We start from the raw sequence: 19,710 nt of genomic DNA on the forward strand, positions 1-19,710 counted from the left end.
TGGAGGTGAAGGGAATCAATGAAGCTGATGCAGCTACTGCCTCATTTCCTAGAAGACTTGCATCTGGAGCTCCGAATCATGGAGTAAGAAATCTGACTACCCATTTGGAGGTCGCCATTTTGTGAGGAAGCCCAAGCCACGTGGGGGGGGGCCACCTGCAGGCACTTCTGACTTGGTAATTCTAGTCCCCAGCTGTTCAGGTCTTACCAGCTGAAGCCTCAGACATCACTGAACACAGACAAGCCATCCCCAATATGCCCAGCCCAAACTCCTGGTCCACAGAATCCATGAGCATATTAAAATGGTTAGCCTCAGGCTTTCCTGGTGGTCCAGTGGCTAAGAATCTGCCTTGCATGCAGGGGACACCAGTTCCATTGCTGGTCTGGTAAGATCCCACATGCCACAGGCTAAGCCTGTATACCACAATTACTTAAGCCATGCACCCTAGAGCCTGTGCTCCACAACAAGAAAAGCCACCGCAATGAGAAGCCCACACACGGCAACTAGACAAAGCCTATGTGCAGTAACAAAGACCCAGGGCAGACATAAATAAATGTTTTTTTTTTTTAAATGGTTAACATCTTCCACCACTACATTTTGGGGTAGTTTGTTACCCAAAAGCAATAGGCTGAGCCCCAGTGGCTCAGCAGTAAAGAATCTGCCTGCAATGCAGGAGACTTGCAGGAGACATGGGTTCTGTCTCTGGGTTGGAAAGATCTCCTGAAGGAGGAAATGGCAACCCACTCCAGTATTCTTGCCTGGGAAATCCCATGGACAGAGGAGCCTGGCGGGCATGTGGGTATGGGGTCACAAAAGACTTGGACATGACTTAGTGACTGAGCATGTTTGCACATTACAAGCAATATTATCTGGAACATATGTATCTGGCATAGGCCCCACACCCTGGTAGAGACTACGCCACATGACCGGAAGGGACCGGACTATGTGTTCAGAAGAGCCCAGCTGGAACAACTGGAAAGAATGTTACTCAGACATGGATGCCATCTGCCAGGCAGCTCAGACAATCACAGCAATTCAGAGGTGCAAGGCCCATAGTGGTGTTCAACCTAAATTCACTTACTCAAATAAACTCCTCTTATGGAGTGCAGATGACCACAGGATATTGGGTTGACCAAAAAGTTCGTTTGGGTTTTTCCATCTTGTTTTACAGAAAACCCAAACAAACTTTTTTGTCAACCCAATGCTTTGCTGGATGCTATGGTAGATACAAACATCACTGATACATTGCCCTTTTAGATACGGACTCTTGCTGATGCCAGCATGGAGGTGGCCACATTCTGTGGACCAGAATGACCAGGGCAACTTGCCAGGCACACAGCAGCTTCAGGACCTTGACACCTGCTATTCCCTCTGCCTGGAGTGCTCCGCTCCCAGATGTCTACTTGGCTAATTCTCACTCCTCCTGGTCTTTATGGTATGGTCTTAATTTGGACTTCTGGTAAACCCCACCTCTGGCACCTGGTGCTTCATTTTTCCACCTCTCTTATCACCACCTGACACACTATTCATGTTACTTAGTATATAAATAATAAACCATAATGGGCTTATTGTCTGTGTCTCTCCTCCAGCCCCATTAGAATGTCACTCCATGAGGACTAGGAAGAGTGCCCGGCACATATTTGCTGAGTCAATGAACAAATAACAAATGAATAAGTGAATGACCAAGAGGTTTCAAGAAAGGTAACAGAAGACAGAAGCATGTGGGATCACACACATCTAGCCTGACTGAGACAAGGATGCTGCTTTCCTTGTATGAATCACAGAAATGGGTCACCACAAGGCCAAGGATGGCCAAGGGCATCAACTGGACAGAAGTTGGAAGCTTCCTTGGGTTAAAACCAGGCCATCTGAGAAAGCCTTGCTCCTCTGATCACCTCATCTCTTGGAAGGGCAAGGAAGCAATGAGGAAAAATAATAGTGTGTCTTGTGTCTTTAATTCTGACCAAGAATAATGGGAGGTTTGTAAAATAGAAGTGAGGGGGGAACACAGGGGAAATGACCACATCATCTCAAAGTGTGGATTAATCCTAGCAGAAAATGCTGGAGAGTCAGACCCACATCTTAGACTTTAAGGAAGCAGGCTCCTAAGAGGCCAGGAACCCAAGAGAATGGCTTAGCAGGAAGAAAATTCTGAAAATTAAATTGGAGGCAAGTCACAGAGTCTCACGAAAGCAAAGAGGGGGATGTCAGGGGCCAGCATGACCTCTCGGAGTGTGCATAAAACAGGGAAGTGAGGTCCCCAAGTAAGATGGAACACTGAAGATCGAGAGTAAGCATGTCACAAAAGGGAGGCTGGAGAAAAACACAGAAGACATCAAGAGTGGCCTGGAGAGTTGCGTTCAGAACCTAAATCCAAAGAGATTAGCCTGGCCATTCAAGACAGATTGGGGCATAGTTACAGATGCTGGAGAGAAAACAGAACTGCTCCATGGCTAGTTCCTCCATCTTTTTTCTCAAGGAGAATAGTATCCTACCAGAAAGGATGGATCAAAGATGGCTTGTTCAGTCAACAGCAAGTATGTACTGTCTACTATTTGAGGGTCTTACTAGGCACTGAGGGGTGGGGAGGGGTTTCAGAAATCTCAAGGCATTCAAGATCAGAGGAGAAGATGAGGTCCAAAGGTCACCAGGCAATGTGGTAGGACCACCACCAAGAAAAAAAAAATTATTAAAAAAACAGGATAACTTGATAGAAAAATGGGCAAAAGACTTGAATAGACCCTTCCCCCAAAGAGGATCTCCAAGTAGTCAGTAAATATGCCAAGGTGCTCAATTTCATCAGTCACCAGAGAAATGCAAATTCAGACCATGATGTGATGCCACCAGACCCACCTGAATGGCTGGAACAAACAAGATGGGCGAGCGCTTCAGGAGGTGAAGCACCTGACCCCTCATGACTGCAGGTGGGGTGTGAACTGGTCCAGCCACTTTCCAAATGGAAAGCACCACTCACCACGGCACGACCTGCACCTGCCGCATATGACCTGCACCTGCCGTATAACATGGCAATTCCACCCTTCGGGTACATGCTCAGAAGATACACACCAGACAGGTCAGAGAGGCACCATTCAAAATAACCTCCAAGTAGACCCTTGGAGGTAGGGCATCTCCATGTAGGTTTATAAGACACAGGTACGGGGGAAGAGGGACAAGGTCAATTAGCAAAGCTTCTCCAAGAAGGTAACTCCCAGTGGCTAAGACTCCAAGTTTCCACTGCAGGGGGGCTCAGGTTCAATCCCCGGTTGGGGAACTAAGATCCTGCATGCCGCACAGCATGGCCAAAAAAATAAAAATTTTAAAAAAGAGGGTAACTTCCGAGATAAGTCTACAGAAGAAGCTGCCTTGGGATTCAGGCACAGGGCGGGGTAATGGACAGAATCAAGAAGTATAGACAGCTTGGTTTCTGCAGGGAATGCCCAGACATTCAGAACTACTGGAGAGTAAAGGGTGACACAGGTATGGGGAGATAAAGATGCCCAGGCTGGGTGGCAGCCTGCAAATGGCCTTAAATGTCAGGGAAAGTGCTTAAGGGTTTAGTCCAGTGCCACGTGGAACTATGGCCAAATTTTCAATGGGTGAATGTCTCAATGATCTTGGAATTTAAATGATCACACCAGCAAGGGGATAAAGGGGAGCCTGAGGGGAGACGGGTCCGCTGACACAAAGGGCTCTAAAGTCAAAAGCCACTGCTTAAAATGAGTTGAGGATGGCAGATGAGTATAAATACCTCTCAGAGTCATAAAGAAACTTGAGGTTGTGAAAGGGAACTGCTACTGATACTCTTTGAAGGATCAGAGAAAATGAAAGATGTACAAGAGAAGGACAGGATGAGATAGAGAAAGAGGACAGACGCAAGAAAAGGCTGTCCCAGTTTTGGAGAACTTAACAGAAGTAGAATCTTGGAAACTACAGTCTCAGAGTCTGCCAGCCCCCATGACATCATTCTCTATGTGTTAAGAGGTGTTATGTGTTGTTAAGAGGTAGTTTGTGAACAACATTCAGGGAAGGATCCAGGGACCACCAGGAGCAAGAATGGATTCACTAAAAGGGGGTGACTCAAGAAAATGCACAAAAACAGCCTATCTGAATTTTAGCAAGTCCTGCTATAGGCTCATGACGGTGTAAAAAAAAAGCAAGTACAATAATCACAAGATAAATAGACTCACCTCTGGCTTAAGAACCTCACCCAAGAGAGCCAAGGGTCTTCATCTGTGGGGTCACCTCTCCTAAAATGCCAGAGAACTCTGCTTTTGGTCCTTTATAGCATGGTCCCCAGCCTTTTTGGCTCCAGGGACAATTTTTCCATGGACCAGGAGTGTGTGAGGTGGGGATGGTTTCAGGATGATTCAAGTGCGTTACATTTATTGTGTGCTTTATTTCTATTATTATTACATCAGCTCCACCTCAGATTATCAGGCATTAGATCCCGGAGGTTGGAGAACCCTGCTTTATAGCATATAAAGCATACTATATAGCATATAGTAAAAACTGTGGTAAATATAAACAACATAAAAGTTACCATTTTAACCATTTTAAACTATACAGCTGAATGGCATTTGGTACATTCACATTACTGTGAGACCACCAGCACCATAACCTCCAGAACTTTTCCATCTTCCCAAACTGAAATTCTTTCCCACTGAACACTAGTTCCCCACTCCACTCTTTCCTAGACCCTGATAATCACCATTCTACTTTCTGTCTCTATGAGTTTGACTGCACTACAAACATCACAAAGGTCGAATCAGACAATATTGTCTTTTTCTGATGGGTTTCTTTCACTTAGCATAAAGTCCTCAAGGTTCATCCATATAACATCAGAATTTCATTCCTTTTTGAGGCTAAGTACTATTCCATTGTACATACAGATGTCATTTTGTTTACTCCATCTGTAGAGAGACATTTGCGTGGATTCCATCTTTTAGAATAGTATGCCATTTTCTTATTAATGGTTTTCAACAAGGCTTAGAAGGTAGGCTTTTGTACAATGGAAGGGATAAAGAACTTTTATATAACACTGAAGATTCAGAAAGATCTCAAACTAGTAAAGTTCAGATGTGGATTGAGACTCATAATTGTCTTTCCATATCCATTCTTCCTTCTTCTATAGTAATGTAACTTTTAGAAAATCTAGATTATATTTCCCAGATTCTCTTGTAGCTAATTGTGGCCATTTGATTACATTCTGGCCAATGGAATATAAATAGATGCTGATAAGTACAATTTCCAAATCATGCTTTTAAAAGGGACAGGCATGCCTCCTTCTTCCTCTTTCTTCCTCTTGCTAGCTGGAATGCAAACCCAATGGCAATTACTAGAGCAGCCATCAGCTACATGTTGAGGAAGACAAAGCAACAAGACAGAAGGAATGTAGGCGATCTATGAAGTTGTTGTGTAAAGGCTGGACCACTTATGCTTAGACTTTTACATGAAGGAGAAACAAAGCTCCATCATGTTTAAGCCACTATCATCTTACGTCTCTCTGAAATAACAAAGAAACCAATATACTAACTAATAGTTCAGTCACCACACAGTTATCTAAGAAGCACAATTGTATTTGTTTGTCCATTACTGTGTCATTTAGATACAGCTGGTGGGATTTTCCCCAAATATGTAGGCCGTGTTTTAAGGTCTGACCTTAAATAGAGACCACACAATGTACCCAAAATTCCCTTATAAAAGGACACATCATAAAAGCTGAAGTCACCCTCCTGAGAAATAGCACTTATTTCCCATACAGTGTGCCCACCTCTGTGTATCCCACTCTAGGGGGAGCAGCAGTAATTGAGTTATTTAAAGGTCAGACATTCTTCAGAGCAAATTGGCTTAACTAGCTAGTACTAAAGCAACTCAAGTTGAGAGGGTACTGTTTTGGTAAATGATTAGAGATAATCTCTTACTGGTGATAAGAAGGTATCCTGAAAATAAACTATAGGTGTCACAAAACTCTTCCTCCCTAGACAAGATCAAAGAGTTCAGTGAAAAATTATGTCCTCCAAACAAAACTATGGAGATAATACAAAGATCACTGATTTTCCGGGAGCAGGGGGAGAAGACTAGACAAAGCACAGAGAAATTTCAGGGCATTGACAATACTCTGTATGGGGTATCCCTGGTTGCTCAGCTGGTAAAGAACCAACTTGATAGCATGTAGGAGATGCAAGCGATGTGGGTTTGATCCCAGGGTCAGGAAGATCCCCTGGAGAAGAAAATGGCAACCTGTTCCAGTATTCTTGCCTGGGAAATCCCATGGACAGAGGAGCCTGGTGGGCTACAGTCCTTGGGGTCACAATCACACATGACTGAGTACACATGCACGCATGCAATACTCTGTATAATATTATAATAACAGATATATGTCATTACATTCATAAAATTCATAGAGTATAAAAATATCAAGAGTGAAACCAAAGGTAAACTATGGGTGATTATGATGTGTCAATGTAGGTGATTCCGTTATGGCTGGGATGGGGACAAGGGTGGGAGTGGGGATAGGAGCTTGAGATTGACATGTACACACTACTATATTTAAAACAGATAGCCAACCAAGATCTATTGTATAGCATGGGAAGCTTGGCTCTATATTCTGTAATAACTGGAATGGGAAAACAATTTGAAAAAGAATGGATACTTGTATGGGTATTACTAAATCACCTTGCTGTATACCTATAGCTAACACATCATTGTTAATCAGCTATACTCCAAAATGACAGAATGGAAAAAAAAGAAAAAGAAAAAAACTATACTCCAATATAGAATATTGAGTATATTCCATAATGTCTTGAGTATATTCCATAATGTCTTGAGTATATTCCATAATGTTCCAATATTCCATAATGTGTTATGAAAAAACCCAAATGAATCTTCTGGCCAACCGAATAAAATTTTTTTTAATGTACATTCATCCTTGGTGTAAAACAACATGTGTCCGTCTGATGAGTGATGTTGATGATGTGCGGGGCAGGCGGTAATATGACAAATCTCTGTACCTTCCTCTCAGTTTTGTTGTAACCTTAAACGCTCTAAAAAATTAAGCCTTTAATTAACAATAATAATAACGTTCCCACCTCCAACTACTGAACAGGTCTTAGGAGCAAGCAGTCAATGAGAAGTAATCTCATCTTGGAAAATGCTGGGTGGGTAGGGGGAGGAGGAAAACCAGAGTCTCTGAGAGGACTGCGCCCTGGACTCAGCCATGGTGCCAGCCCAATCCTTCCACAGTCCCTCCACAGGAGCCTTGAAGGGAAACCAGTAGAGTTGAGGCTTGGTGCAAGAAGGGGCATTCTCAGCCGCTACATCCATCTCAGGGGGGGGACGCAGGACCATGACAGCACCTAAAGGGAATGGGAAATTGGTGGCATCTCCTTCTGTCTCCATTGCACCCAGTACTCGGCCCAGTATTGAGGGCTTCCTTCTCGCAGTTTCCGCAGAGCTCCGCCATCTTGTTTTTCTGGCCTACTCGGGTGCCTCCTAGAAAGACCTCCTCTCCCAACCCCCAAACATTACCTCCCATGCCTTGGACCTGAGGTCGGCAGCCTCACTCGTTCAGAAATATGTTGTTTTTCTTGATGCCACACAAAGCTCGTCCTCGCTCAACACAACCTCTCACCTCCCTTTCTCAGCCCCACCCCTCAGGCCGACCTCTGCCACTTTCAAGTAGGAGGTTTGAGTATCAGATTCTTAGAGGGCTGTGCGCGCTTGTTTTTCTTGCTTCGCGCTTTACGTAAACCTCCCTACACAGACCAGTATTATCGCACCTTGACGCGCAGGCCGACGTGTTGACGGCGCGGGCGTCCCTAGCACCTCTGCCCTGCTGGGGTGCAGCTTCTGTTTCGCGTCTTCTCTCTACGGGGTTCGGAGAAAGCAGTCACCAGAGAAAAAAGCCTCAGGGCATCAGAAGTCACGTGGTGGGGTGAACACCATCTTTGGATCGCCTGCTCACTAGAGAGAGGACACGGGGTTCCCCTGTCCCCAAGCCCGAGAGAGCACGAGGCACGTTCCCAGACCTTTCCAGGCGCCCATATCGGAACCCAGAGACGGGGGCCCTGGACACAAGCCCCCGTTCTTGTGGGTGCCATGGCGGTGGTCCCAGGCTGGTGGGGGGAGGGGGCAGCTTCGGCCCCCTCGGCCCATTTCTCTGGCGGGTGAGCAGAGGGGCGTCACTTGCCATGTTGAATGAACTTGGAAGCACAACTGGAAGCTTCTCTCTCCTGGGGAGGCCTTTTCACTACTCTCTCCTTCCCCCAGAAAGCCTTCTTCTTCTTCTTTTTAAAAAACATTTACTTTTTTGGCTGTGCTGGGTCTTCGTTTCTGGGCAGGGTCTTTCTCTAGTTGGGGAGAATAGGGGCTACTCTTGATTGCCGTGGCTTCGCTTCTTGCAGAGCACAGGCTCTAGGCGCACAGGCTCAGTAGTTGTGGCACACGGGCTTGGTTGCTTCACGGCATGTGGAATCTTCCCGGACCAGGGATCCAACCTGTGTCCCCTACATTGACAGGCAGATTCTTAACCGCTGGATCACCAGAGAAGTCCCAGAAAGCCTTCTTTCCTCTCCAAAGCAGTAAAGAAAAAGAGAACCTTGTCCTTGTTTACCCTGCTTGGGCGTGACTAAGGGAATTTCTTTTCCCTCTAGAAGGTTCTACGTTAGACTAGCTGGGCTGCACTTATGAACAATGCTTTAGAAGTTGTAAAGGGAGATGTGCAAATTAATTATCAGTCACATTTAATTTTTTCCCGGTTCAAAAACCTGAGTTCATTCCATGTTGCCCTTGGCTTCCTCGAGGGTCAGCATGGCCAGACACCCCACCTTGGGATGTCTGAAGAATCCCAAGAAATCCTCCAAGCATTTCTTTGCCCCAGTACCGCTGAAGACACAGCTCCTGATTGCCCCACAGTGAGCCTGGTAGGCGGGACAGGAAGCCCCTCTGCCTTGTAAACACCAGTGTTGCAAACAGACACTTCCCCAGGCTCCTCTAAGGTGGGGTCACCAGCTGGGAGTGGCTTGTTTGGGCTTACCAGGGGTGCCCAGCTGCTGTCTTGAATCTGAATAACTTGGAGGGTGGAACAGTTTTCCAAGGATGAGGGGCTTAGCAGCTGGAGTTTACTAGGGGCTTAACGCGTCTGAACCCCACCTGCCCACCCATCCCCTCCACCAGCCTGTCTTGCCCATACTGGAGTGCAAAGGCCCAGGACTTTGCCCACTTGAAAGCGAAAAGTGTTAGTTACTCAGTCATGTCTGACTCTTTGTGAATCCATGTACTGCAGCCCGTTAGGCTCCTCTGTCCATGGAATTCTCCAGGCAAGAATACCAGAGTGGGTTGCCATTCTCTTCTCCAGGGGATTTTTCCAACCCAGGTCTCCTGCATTGCAGGCAGATTCTTTATCATGTAAGCCACCAGGGAAAACCAAAAGGGTACCCTTAACTCAGGTGGGACCCACAGAATCCAGGGAGATGCCTGAGAATGCATTCTCAGAGGTTGACTGAATCCCACAAAGCACTCAGATGCCTGATCATCAGCCACTGGGGCTGACCCAGACTTCCTGTGTGCTGGGTGCTCCACCAGGCAAACATTCGTTCACTGAACATGAACTGAGCACTGCCAGACGCTGGCCCCTCAGCGGGGAGTTGGCGCTGTACAGGATGGTTGGGAAGTTTTCCTCACTGGGAGGAGAAGGGAGAAATAAGAATACCCATCAGGTCTTGGGGAGGAAACTGAGTCAGGCCATCTGGCTGGAGGAGAGAGTGTGGATTCACGGAAAAGATTCAAAGAGCAAGACTCGGCTTTGAAACTCCAAGCACAAGACCTTGGACTTTGGACTTTCCCTAGGAGGCAGGTGGCACCAAAGGCTTCTGAGCGTGGTGACAAAAAGAGTTTCATTAGAAGAATCTCCTGGGGGAAGCGAGGAAGAGAGCAGGGTCCAGAAGGCCCATGAGCAAGCCTAGGATGCTGGTGACGAAAGCTGAGTTGGCTGACAGGGAGGACTATGGGGAAGTGAAAAGAAGCAAGAACCAAAGGAAGCGCCATCAAAGCTGGCTGGAGACTGGGGGACAGGAAGAGGGAGGGAGCACTCAGAGATGACTGCAACGTCTCCACTCCAGACCAGGAGTCTGGTTTCACTAGAGATCCCCAAATGGGGAAGTCTGGAGAGGAAGCCTGCGATGTGGATGAAGAGCTGGGCTCTGGACTTGTGTTGATGTTGAAGTGGTAAAATTGACCAGCATGGACTTAGAGATGAGGGTCTGGGTGAGGGAGCTAAGCATGACCTGGGACAGCAAGAAGAGGACCATGCAGAGGAATGCCAGGAGGTGCATATGGTGAGGAAGAGGCTCCAAGTCAGGGTGTGTGTGTGTGCTCAGTCGCTCAGTTGTGTCTGACTCTGCGACCCCATGGACTGTAACCCTCCAGTCTCCTCTGTCCATGGGATTTCTCAGGCAGGAACACTGGAGTGGGTTGCCATTTCCTTCTCCAGGGGATCTTCCTGATCCAAAGATCGAAACTGCGTCTCCTGCATCTCCTGCATTGGCAGATGGATTCTTTACCACTGAGCCACCTGGGAAGCTCTCTAGCAAGAGAGCTACAGAAACTGCAAAGAGATGCAAACTAGCAGAAAGCCATTGGAATCTGCCATTATAAGGCCACCAATGACTTCAAAGGAAGACTTCCAGTAGAGAAGCCTGGGTGGAGGGAGGCAAGGCACCACTGTGGTCAGAAGGACTTTAGCCTCTTGGAGTCCTGCTGTGACATGGGTACCATGAGGGAAGGAGCAGGTCCCCTCTCTGCTCAGCCCATCAGAGCAGCTCTTATCAGTCTACTCTTGGAAAGAAGACTTTTTGTAAAACTCATAGGATGTCAGAATATAGAGCCCCTTGAGCCAAGAGGGAACAGGCTTAGGAAGATGAGCAGCTGAGTGAGGAACAGCTAGGACTAGAGATCTCAGCTCCTACTCCCATTCAGTAGTCTGAACATCACACCACAACCCCCCTGTGTTCACTTAAGCACAATAACAGGCGAAGGAGAGCTCTGAGTTTTGGGTTTTCTCAAAATGAAACTCTCAAGATGTCAGTACAGAAGTGAATGTGAAAAGCAAAGGCCCATTAAACGTTGGCTCAAAAACCCCAAGAACAAGAGGCCATTAATTCCCCCACGTGACCTGGAGGTGGATCAGGTTGGCACTGAGAGTTTCTCTGGGACAGCCACAGAGGAAGGTGTTTCTGAAGTAGTCCATTTTATCAGATTGCTTCAGAAGGAGCCAAGAACAAGAGACTCCCCACTGCCCCCCCACCCCAAAAAAGTCCATCTCCAGTACAGGAGATGGGCAAGCATCCCCATGTCCAACTGTGGCTCCAGGGTCTTACCATGCATGGCTCTGGTTTTCTAACCACCACCAAGCTCCTGCTCTGGGAGGATGGGCTCTGAAGACGGGCTGCAGGATTTGTGAGGGAACTGCCCAGCTTTGGGATTTGTTTATTCAAGGCCACTGAATTTCTTAAATTCAAATTATGTTATCAGAACAACCAACTTTCCTACAGCCAGTAGGACACAGTCACCAAGATTTGGAGAATTAGAGATGCTTAGAAATGAAGTGATCTGTCTCCATTCTCACAGCTTTCGTTTCTACATCTGACATGTGTTTTCCTTGAATGTTTTTCCCAATGGGGAACTCACTACCACAAGTCTGACCATTCCATTGTTATTCTGCTCTGAACTTCTCTAAGATCTTCCCTGTGGTGAGCTGAGATCTATTTCCTCACAATTCCCTTTATGGGTCCCTTTCCTCCTAGGAAAACGACCTCTACAGGGCAGGTCTTCACCTTTTCCAAAGAACTGTGCTTAGTCCCTAAGTAGAGTGTTAGTCGCTTAGTCGTGTCCAACTCTTTGTGACCCCACAGACTGCAGCCTGCCAGGCTCTTCTGTCCGTGGGATTTTTCAGACAAGAATACTGGGTTGCCATGTCCTTCTCCAGCGGTTCTTCCTGACCCAGGGATTAATCCCATGTCTCCTGCATTGCAGGTGGATTCTTTACCCCACTAAGCCACTGGGAAAGGCTGCTGCCCTTCAAATATCTAAAAATGAATATGACTTCTCCTTTATGTCCTCTTCATATAGAAAAACACCTCCCCTTCTGTAAACATGCTATATTGTGCCATCACTACCTTGGTTACCTTTCTCTGGGTATAAGATGGTTTATCCGCATCCCCACTAAACACAGCACCTGGCCTTGCACCACTCTCCAGATGGATGGAAGCATCTAAGAGTGGACATGAGCCTTCCCTTAGCTGAAGGGCAGGGAAAGGAAAGACTCATGGGAATCAGTGGAGAACTGTTGAAGGCTCAAGAATCAAAGATGACTCTGAGGTTCCAGCTTGGGAGCACTGAGGTGCTAGGTGTGTACCTGGGAGGACTAAGGATGAGAGAAGAGGAGAGGAAGCCTTGGGAAATGGGAAACCAAGAATCCAGTAGTGGGAAACCTAAGATCAAGCTGTTCTTCCAATTTCGGAGACACAGATGTCTGCTCTGCCAGCTGTCCCCAGAGTGCAGGAGAAGATGCTCATGGTCACTCACTCAGTTGTGTCCGACTCTGAGACCCTGTGGACTATAGCCCGCCAGGCTCCTCTGTCCATGGGATTCTCCAGGCAAGAATACTGGAGTGGGTTGCCATTTCCTCCTCCAGGGGATCTTCCCGACCCAAGGATCAAACCCTCATCTCCCTTGGCAAGTGGGTTCTTTACCACCAAGCCACCAGGGAAGCCCCAGGAGGAGATGAAATGCCTCCAAAATCACTTTGCATAAGCAGCACATCAAAACATGACAACAGCAGTACAAAAGAGGAGAATATGGGCCGACCTTACCTGTAAGCACGGCTGCAAGAATTCTCAAATGCATCGCAACAAATCAAACCTAGCACTGTTCTGAAAGAACAAAACTCCTTGACTAAGCAGAGTTTACTCCAGAAGGGCAAGCAGGGCTGAAGAGAAGGAAGTTAATGATATAACACATCACGCAAACCTATCTCAAGGTGAAGGAATACAAGGCTTTCCTAGTGGGTGCTTCCAGTTGTAACCGACAAACCTAACTTCCATCCATGCTTTAACAAATCCTTAGAAATGAGGAATTGAAGAAAACTTCCTTCACACGTGGCACTCGACTTCAAGGCATCAGCTCTAAAGAACTACAACCACATCAGAGAAATAAAGCCTCACACTCACGCCAGTCCCTGAGAACAAGGGAGGCCGTGAGAATATTTTCAGCAAAAACACCAGCAGTGGCTGCCTCTCTGCTTCCTGGATCGTCTCTATTCATGAGAATAGCCACCAACACGCACCTTCTCTGGTCTCATTTCTAGCCTTAAGTCTTGCTCCCTGGCTGGGGGTAGGGGAACCAGGGCAGAGGGCTTCTTCTAAGGACACCACTAGCCAAAGTAAGGACTTCCCTGGGGGCTCGGCGGTAAAGAACCCACCTGTCAATGCAGGAGACATGGGTTCGATCCCTGGGTTGGGAAGATCTAGTCTAGTATTCTTGCCTAGGAAATCCCATGGACAGAGGGGCCTGACGGGCTACAGTCCGTGGGGATGGGCTACAGTCCGTGGGGTCGCAGAGTTGGACGTGACTTAGTGACTAAGCAACAACAACTAGCTAAAGTAATGTTCTTCAATCATCTTGGAAATGGATTGAATTCAAGACTTGATAATAAACCCAGGAAGTGTGTGCATGGCTTGGGAGTGGTCCCTACGCCGAGCCCTGAGATCTCCCCAGGGGGAGATCCATCTCTCTGACAACAGCTGACTCCTGCATGGAGCCAAAGAAATCGGTGTATAGAAAGTCTGTTTTCCAGATTAGAGGTTACTCACGTGGGTTCCCTGGTGGACAGCAGAGGTCTGAGAAGACCCAGAGGTTTTCTGCAAAACTTTGAAAGAGCATATGTGTGCGTGCACATGTGTGCCTTTTTGTGGGGAGATGGAGGGGATGATCTATGGCTTTATCAGCTTCTCAAAGAGGCCCATTATTGAGACTGAGTTCGAAAGTCTCCTGTAAGAGCAGCAGGTGTAGATGTAATCTCACCCAGAAAATGCACTGAGGAGGAGGGTAGCCTCAGCCAGGCTGCATGTGAGTGGCTGTGGGGAGATTTGCCCGATGAGAGTCAAAACCACTAAGTCACTTAGGAACAAACGCTCAGACCCAAAAGCCAGAGGTATGTCCACAGAGACGTTGGGGTCCTGGGAAGAAAACTTGGAAGGAAGAAGAAGGATGTGGGTGCTGAGAGGATGACTTCTTAAGAAATACACAAAATCTGGGTTGTAAGGACAGCAACTCCGAGAGGGACGGAACGAAAGGCCAACGGGTGACACGGTGGTTTTCTGTGGATGGAGGCTCCTTTCACTGTGGATGACCAATGTGAGAGCAAATGCAAGGGACTCCTGCAAGGAGCCCCTTAGCAGCAAAGGAACTACTCTTTGGTGATGATCAGAACAAAAGAAAAGGGAGGGCCCCCAATAGTGTTTATGACCTTCATGCAACCTCGGAGGCGGGGAGAGGCAAGGAGTGGGGGAGACGGGGCGCAGGGGATGGGTCTCTGGTTTACGCCAGAGTTATCTCACTTGGTTTTCACAGGAGAGGAGGCCCCCACACCCCACAGAGATACTGAAAGGAACTCCTGAGAGGGTGCACCCAGAGAGGGCTTAGCATATGTATGCTCAGTGTTGGGGATCATTTTTATTACCACTGGTATTTTCTTCTATTTTGTATCTCTCAATTCTCAACTTGAACGTGACTTCTTCAGGGAAGCCCCTCCTTAATCCTCAAACTATATGGGGCTCCCTTTCCATAGTCCCCCTGGACCTCATCGTTCTCACGATGGAAATTACACGATAGGTGTCTAGTGTCCTGCCCACTAGACTAATTTCCACCAGGAGAGGGGGACTTCCCTGGTGGTCCAGTGGTTAAGAAATCTGCCTTCCCATGTAGGGGATGTAGGTTTTATCCCTGGCTGGGGAGCTAAGATCCCATATTCCACAGGGTAACTAAGCCCAAGTACTGCAACCAGAGAAAAGCCTGCAATGAAGACCTAGTGCAGTCAAAATGAAAAATTTCCAGGAACGTTATCTGTCTCCCACAGGGTCCTCAGAGCCCCAGCACATACCTGGCACACGGAAGGTGCTCCGTGCAGAGGTGCTGAGCTAAGGAATGGACTGTTGGAGATGAGGAAGGGGCCGTAGAAAGCATCCATCCATGCACGCTTCCAGGGATACGGGGAAACTGACACTTCTGATGTATGTGGACTCACCCAGGGTCACAGGGCTGGGAGTAGGGGAGTCAGGCAGAAACACAGCCCCCCTGACTCCACAGGAGGCAGAAGCTGCCTTCAGCTGTCACACCCCAGCCCTGCCCCCCACAAGGAAACCACACAGACTCATTTGCCTAGGTCAACAACAACAGCAGCAAGACTCTTGAGGACATGAAAATGAAAAGCACACCGCTCCCTCTGGACCCCACCCTTCTGCCCCCCACAACACCCTGCACTCAGCAGCCCCCTTGGCAGCCCCCACTATTGCTGTTCGTGGCTTTCTAAGAAATCCTGGGGAGTTTGATGGTGACAGCTGAACGGCTGTGCTGAGCATCAGAAGGCTCTGGTGACCCAGCCACCATGTCACTGGTCAGACTCTGCAGGCCAGAGGGACCAGTGCTCCAGTAGGACACGAAAGGCATGAGGAGGACGGAAGGATGGTGTGGCCAGTGCTGTGGAGTGAGGAGGGGGTTGGGGAAGCCTTCAAAGATGATGAGGTTGGAGCTGGGCATCCAAGGATGAATTCATGGTCTGCCGGGCAGGCAGTGGACGCAAAGGGCAATGTGGCGGGAAGGAGCAGCACGTGCAAAGGCAGAGGTTTGCCCCAGTTTCAGGAGATGAAGAAGGCAGGGTGACCTGACCTGGGTGGCAGAGGCCTTGCTAGGCATGCTAAGGGGTATGGACCTTCCCCAGAGGGCCAGGGCAGCTCGGGAGGATTTACAGCTGGAAAGTGACCTGTTTAGCTTTGTTGTCTTATATCCCCACGGCAACATGAGAGAAGCTGGACTGGGAGTCAGGGAAAGCTGGAGGCAGGCGTCCCCCACTAAGGACAAACCCTAAAGCTCAAAGCCAAGCACCCTGAGTGCTAGATGCGGTAGACTCAAGAAGGACCCAATATCTGCCTGGTGCCACTGGTCACCCACTTCTTCCCATTCATTAGCCCTCCCCTCCAATCTCCTGCACTTTGCTACAGCTATACCTCACTTATCCGGAAGCCACTTGGCTGATAACCCAACTATCCAGAACCTTCCAGCCACTAGCCTGGAAGCAAACAGAAAAGACCTGTAGACGGCCACATTCAGGCTCCCTAAATCAGTTCCACAAGCCATACTCTCCACGCCCACAGGCACAGGCAGAATGCCTCTTGGGCTGGGTCATCTCTGGTCATCCACCCAGCCCTGGCGCTTCCTAGCAGTATCGAACTGGTCCTTAGTTTCTTCCTGCATGAAATCTGGATAATAGTGGTAGCAACCTGAGTATGGCAGTGAAGATGAAAAGGAAGTGGAGAAATACTTAGCCCACTGCCAAGGACCATGAAATGATAGCTAAAGGGGAAAAGGACAAAAAGAAAGATGACAAAAATTTTGTCCTGAGCAGACCCAAGGTATGCACAAAATGGCAGGTAGAACCGTTTAACATTTTCAAGAAATTATTAAATCACACACCATGTGCTAGATTTATAAAGGCAAGCAACACATTTTATAAGGATTTCTTTTAAAAACTGGATACCATGAAAAGTTTTGGTGTTTACAAGGTAGAGCTGGTAGAAAAAGTGATACGTGCAATTTCACTTATGAGAATTATGTAGTTCTGTGTGTACCCCTGTACATCGAAAACACCCCCCATATTTGTAAAATACACATCATATTTCACAGAATCGAAAAAGATGCCATCAATTGTAAGATGCGCCATTATTTTGGGCTTCCTTAGTCACTCAGTGGTAAAGAATTCTCCTGCAATGTAGGAGATATGGGTTTGATCCCTGGGTGAGGAAGATCCTCTGGACAAGGAAATGACAACCCGCTCCAATATTCTTGCCTGGGAAAATCCTATGGACGGAGGAGCCTGACGGGCTACAAGAGGTGGCAAATGACCTCGAAACTACACCACCACCACCACCACATCATTATTTTGTGTGCCAGTAAGAAAGAAAGAAATATTGCCGCCTATTATAATGGCAAGATACCATGGATGGTAAGATGATTTCAGAGTTGTTAAAATGTGAAAATGCATACATCTTCACATCAACGGAATACCCTAATAAGTAATATATGTTTGCTGTGCAAGTGTCTCAGCTTGCCTCCGGGCAGAAGTCAGACATAGTCTTTCTTTTGTCCACCCCCCACCCCATCTATGCCAGAACCTCAAACCTCTTCCCTGAGCTGATGACAATCACTCCATCTTACCCCTCTAGATACTTCCTCGCTTAAGAAGCTGATCCAGGCTTTCAGTCCACCCACAGCTGAGGCAAACGAGTCATCTAGTTCCCAGAGGTCCCACAGTAGTCTGGCCAGCTCAGTCCTTTGGGGGTGAGGCTCTCTGAACAAAGACCAAGTCAGCACTCTTTGAGGGTTCCTCTGAACCCGAGCTGGAGCCTCTGACGCTGGGCTGCCCAGACAAAGGTGATTGCCTCTCCTTTTTCCACTTCTCTGCCGGAAGGCCAGTGATCAATGACTAACCTGGGGCCATGGAGCAGCCTCCAACAGCCAGCCTCCTCCTCCTCCACATTATGACCCCTGCAGTAACCCCAAACACACTGGTTACCTGGTTAGCTTCCACTTGATTCTTCTTGAAAGGAAAAAAAAGGGGGGAGGGGGAGCGCACGCTGGGGAGAGGCAGGCAAAGAAAACAGAGGTCTTTCTCTGTCCACTACAGCTTGTAAAGAGAAGACAGTTAGTTATCCCTCACCTAAGAGATTGGCAAGGGTCTTAAAATCCTGATGAGGGGCCTTCCCTGATGGTCCAGAGGTTAAGAATCCCCCTCTTAATGCAGGGGATGCGCATTCAATCCCCGGTCAGGGAACTAAGATCCCACCAGTCCCCGGCAATGGCAACAGAGCTGCAGCAACAAAGAGCCCTCGAAGCCAAAATTTAAAGACAACAAACAAAAAAACAATGAGGCCGGGCACACAAAGACTCTGCGCTGTCCCCAGAATTACCATCCTGGCTAGTTATTCTCCAAGAAGCAGGGGAGGGTCTTCTGAGCAGGAAGAGAGAGTAGATCATTCAAAACTGTCTTCCTGGAGCCACACCGCAGTGTCCCCGCTGAGGAAGCAGGTAAGCCCGAGACGCCCACTCCCTTGTTCTGCAAATACTCAGGGCAGCTCCCTGTGCAGGCGCCCGGCTCACACTTTTCTCATTTGATTTGCTCCCTGAGGTTGCGTGTTAGGGCCCATTTTGCAGATGGGGAAGCAGGCTGGGAGGGGACAGTGTGATGTTCATGAGGCTGAGGGTCACACAGCTGGGCACAGCTGGAACCCTGGCCTCCTTTCCACAGCATCCAGGGTTCCCAAGCAATGGCGCCAGCCTCATCACGTAACGGATCTTATTCAAATTTTAGAAAAATACAGATTCCAGACCCCACCCTTGGAAAGCTGTACTGTAGAGGGTGCCTGGAGAAGGTGTGTTTTAACAAGTTCTGGGAACCAGTGCCTTTCTGGGTGGTCCCAGGCCAGCAGGAGGGAAGGCAGAGCGACTGCTGCAGGGAGGGAAAGACGGGGGACCCAGACAGAGCCCTGGACGCACGTAGACCTGGCCCAGTTCCGGCCCTCATTTCGCCCAAACCCACTCCTCCTCTCTGCAAGAGGCTTGTAACTCACTTGATACCACATCCTGCTGCTTTCATCTCGCCTTCCTTTTCCCTCTGAACAATCTCCTTCCTCCTACTGACCTGAAGAACTTTATTTACCCAAGGCCTGGGATGGGCCAGCGCGCACGCGCACGCGCACACCCATGCACACGCGCACACAAGAGTCACGCAGGGACACCGAGGGGTGTAAACACGGATAAGCTGACAGTGCCAAGAGTGCGCTTCGGGAGCAAAGCAGCCACTGTCTGGGGGCCCGCGCTCGCTGGAGGTCCTGGTGGCTAAGGACCCCTGATGCCAAGGCTCCCAAAGAGAGAGCGCGCGCTCCCAGACGGGAGAGCAGACTCCTTGACCCGAAGACACAAGGCAGCCTCGAAAGAGGCAGCAGGAGGCTGCGGTCACACTCGGACCGCACAGACGCCTCCATCAGTGGCTACTTAGGTAAGGATGGGCAGTCGCCGGCATACCTTTCTGTCTGTGAGATTACTGGGCACGCGTGTGTGCGGGTCGTGTCCCCGGCAGTGGGGCCCTATTCTTAGAGACAGAAGACGGCAGGATCTGTCCAGCGCATCGCTCTCCAAGTGTCCGCGGGCAGCTCTGGCTCGGCCTCAAGCCCCTACGCGTGCACTCCGCGCCCCCGAACCCCGGCCACACACCTGAAGTCCCCGCTGGGCGCCGAGTCCCTCTCCAGAGGCGACTCCCTGCGACTCTGGGTACCGTCGCGACCACCGCGCGGGAGCTGGGGACCCGCACGGCGAGTCCCAGCATCGATCAGGGCTCCGCTCCGACGGCGGACTGGGGGCGGGGCCATGCCGGGGCGGGGC

General features: G+C 48.7%; 1 protein-coding gene across 7 annotated transcripts in view; it reads right to left on the reverse strand.

Annotated features, from left to right (window-relative positions):
* Positions 1–19,710, reverse strand: part of PIK3R5 (phosphoinositide-3-kinase regulatory subunit 5) — a 75,211-nt gene that overhangs the window by 54,673 nt on the left and 828 nt on the right. For 3 of the 7 annotated variants that reach the window (XM_070479084.1, XM_070479083.1, XM_070479078.1), the window contains exon 1: positions 19,543–19,681. The exons of 2 other annotated variants lie outside the window; for them this stretch is intronic. The gene's annotated coding sequence lies outside the window, so the exon portion shown is untranslated. Of the gene's footprint in view, positions 1–15,157; positions 15,360–19,353; positions 19,487–19,542; positions 19,682–19,710 lie in introns of those variants that run through there. 2 more of the 7 variants (XM_070479081.1, XM_070479080.1) reach the window with 2 other exon arrangements.

This window comes from Odocoileus virginianus, chromosome 17 (genome assembly GCF_023699985.2).
Source record: "Odocoileus virginianus isolate 20LAN1187 ecotype Illinois chromosome 17, Ovbor_1.2, whole genome shotgun sequence".
NCBI classification, from domain to species: Eukaryota; Metazoa; Chordata; class Mammalia; order Artiodactyla; family Cervidae; genus Odocoileus; species Odocoileus virginianus.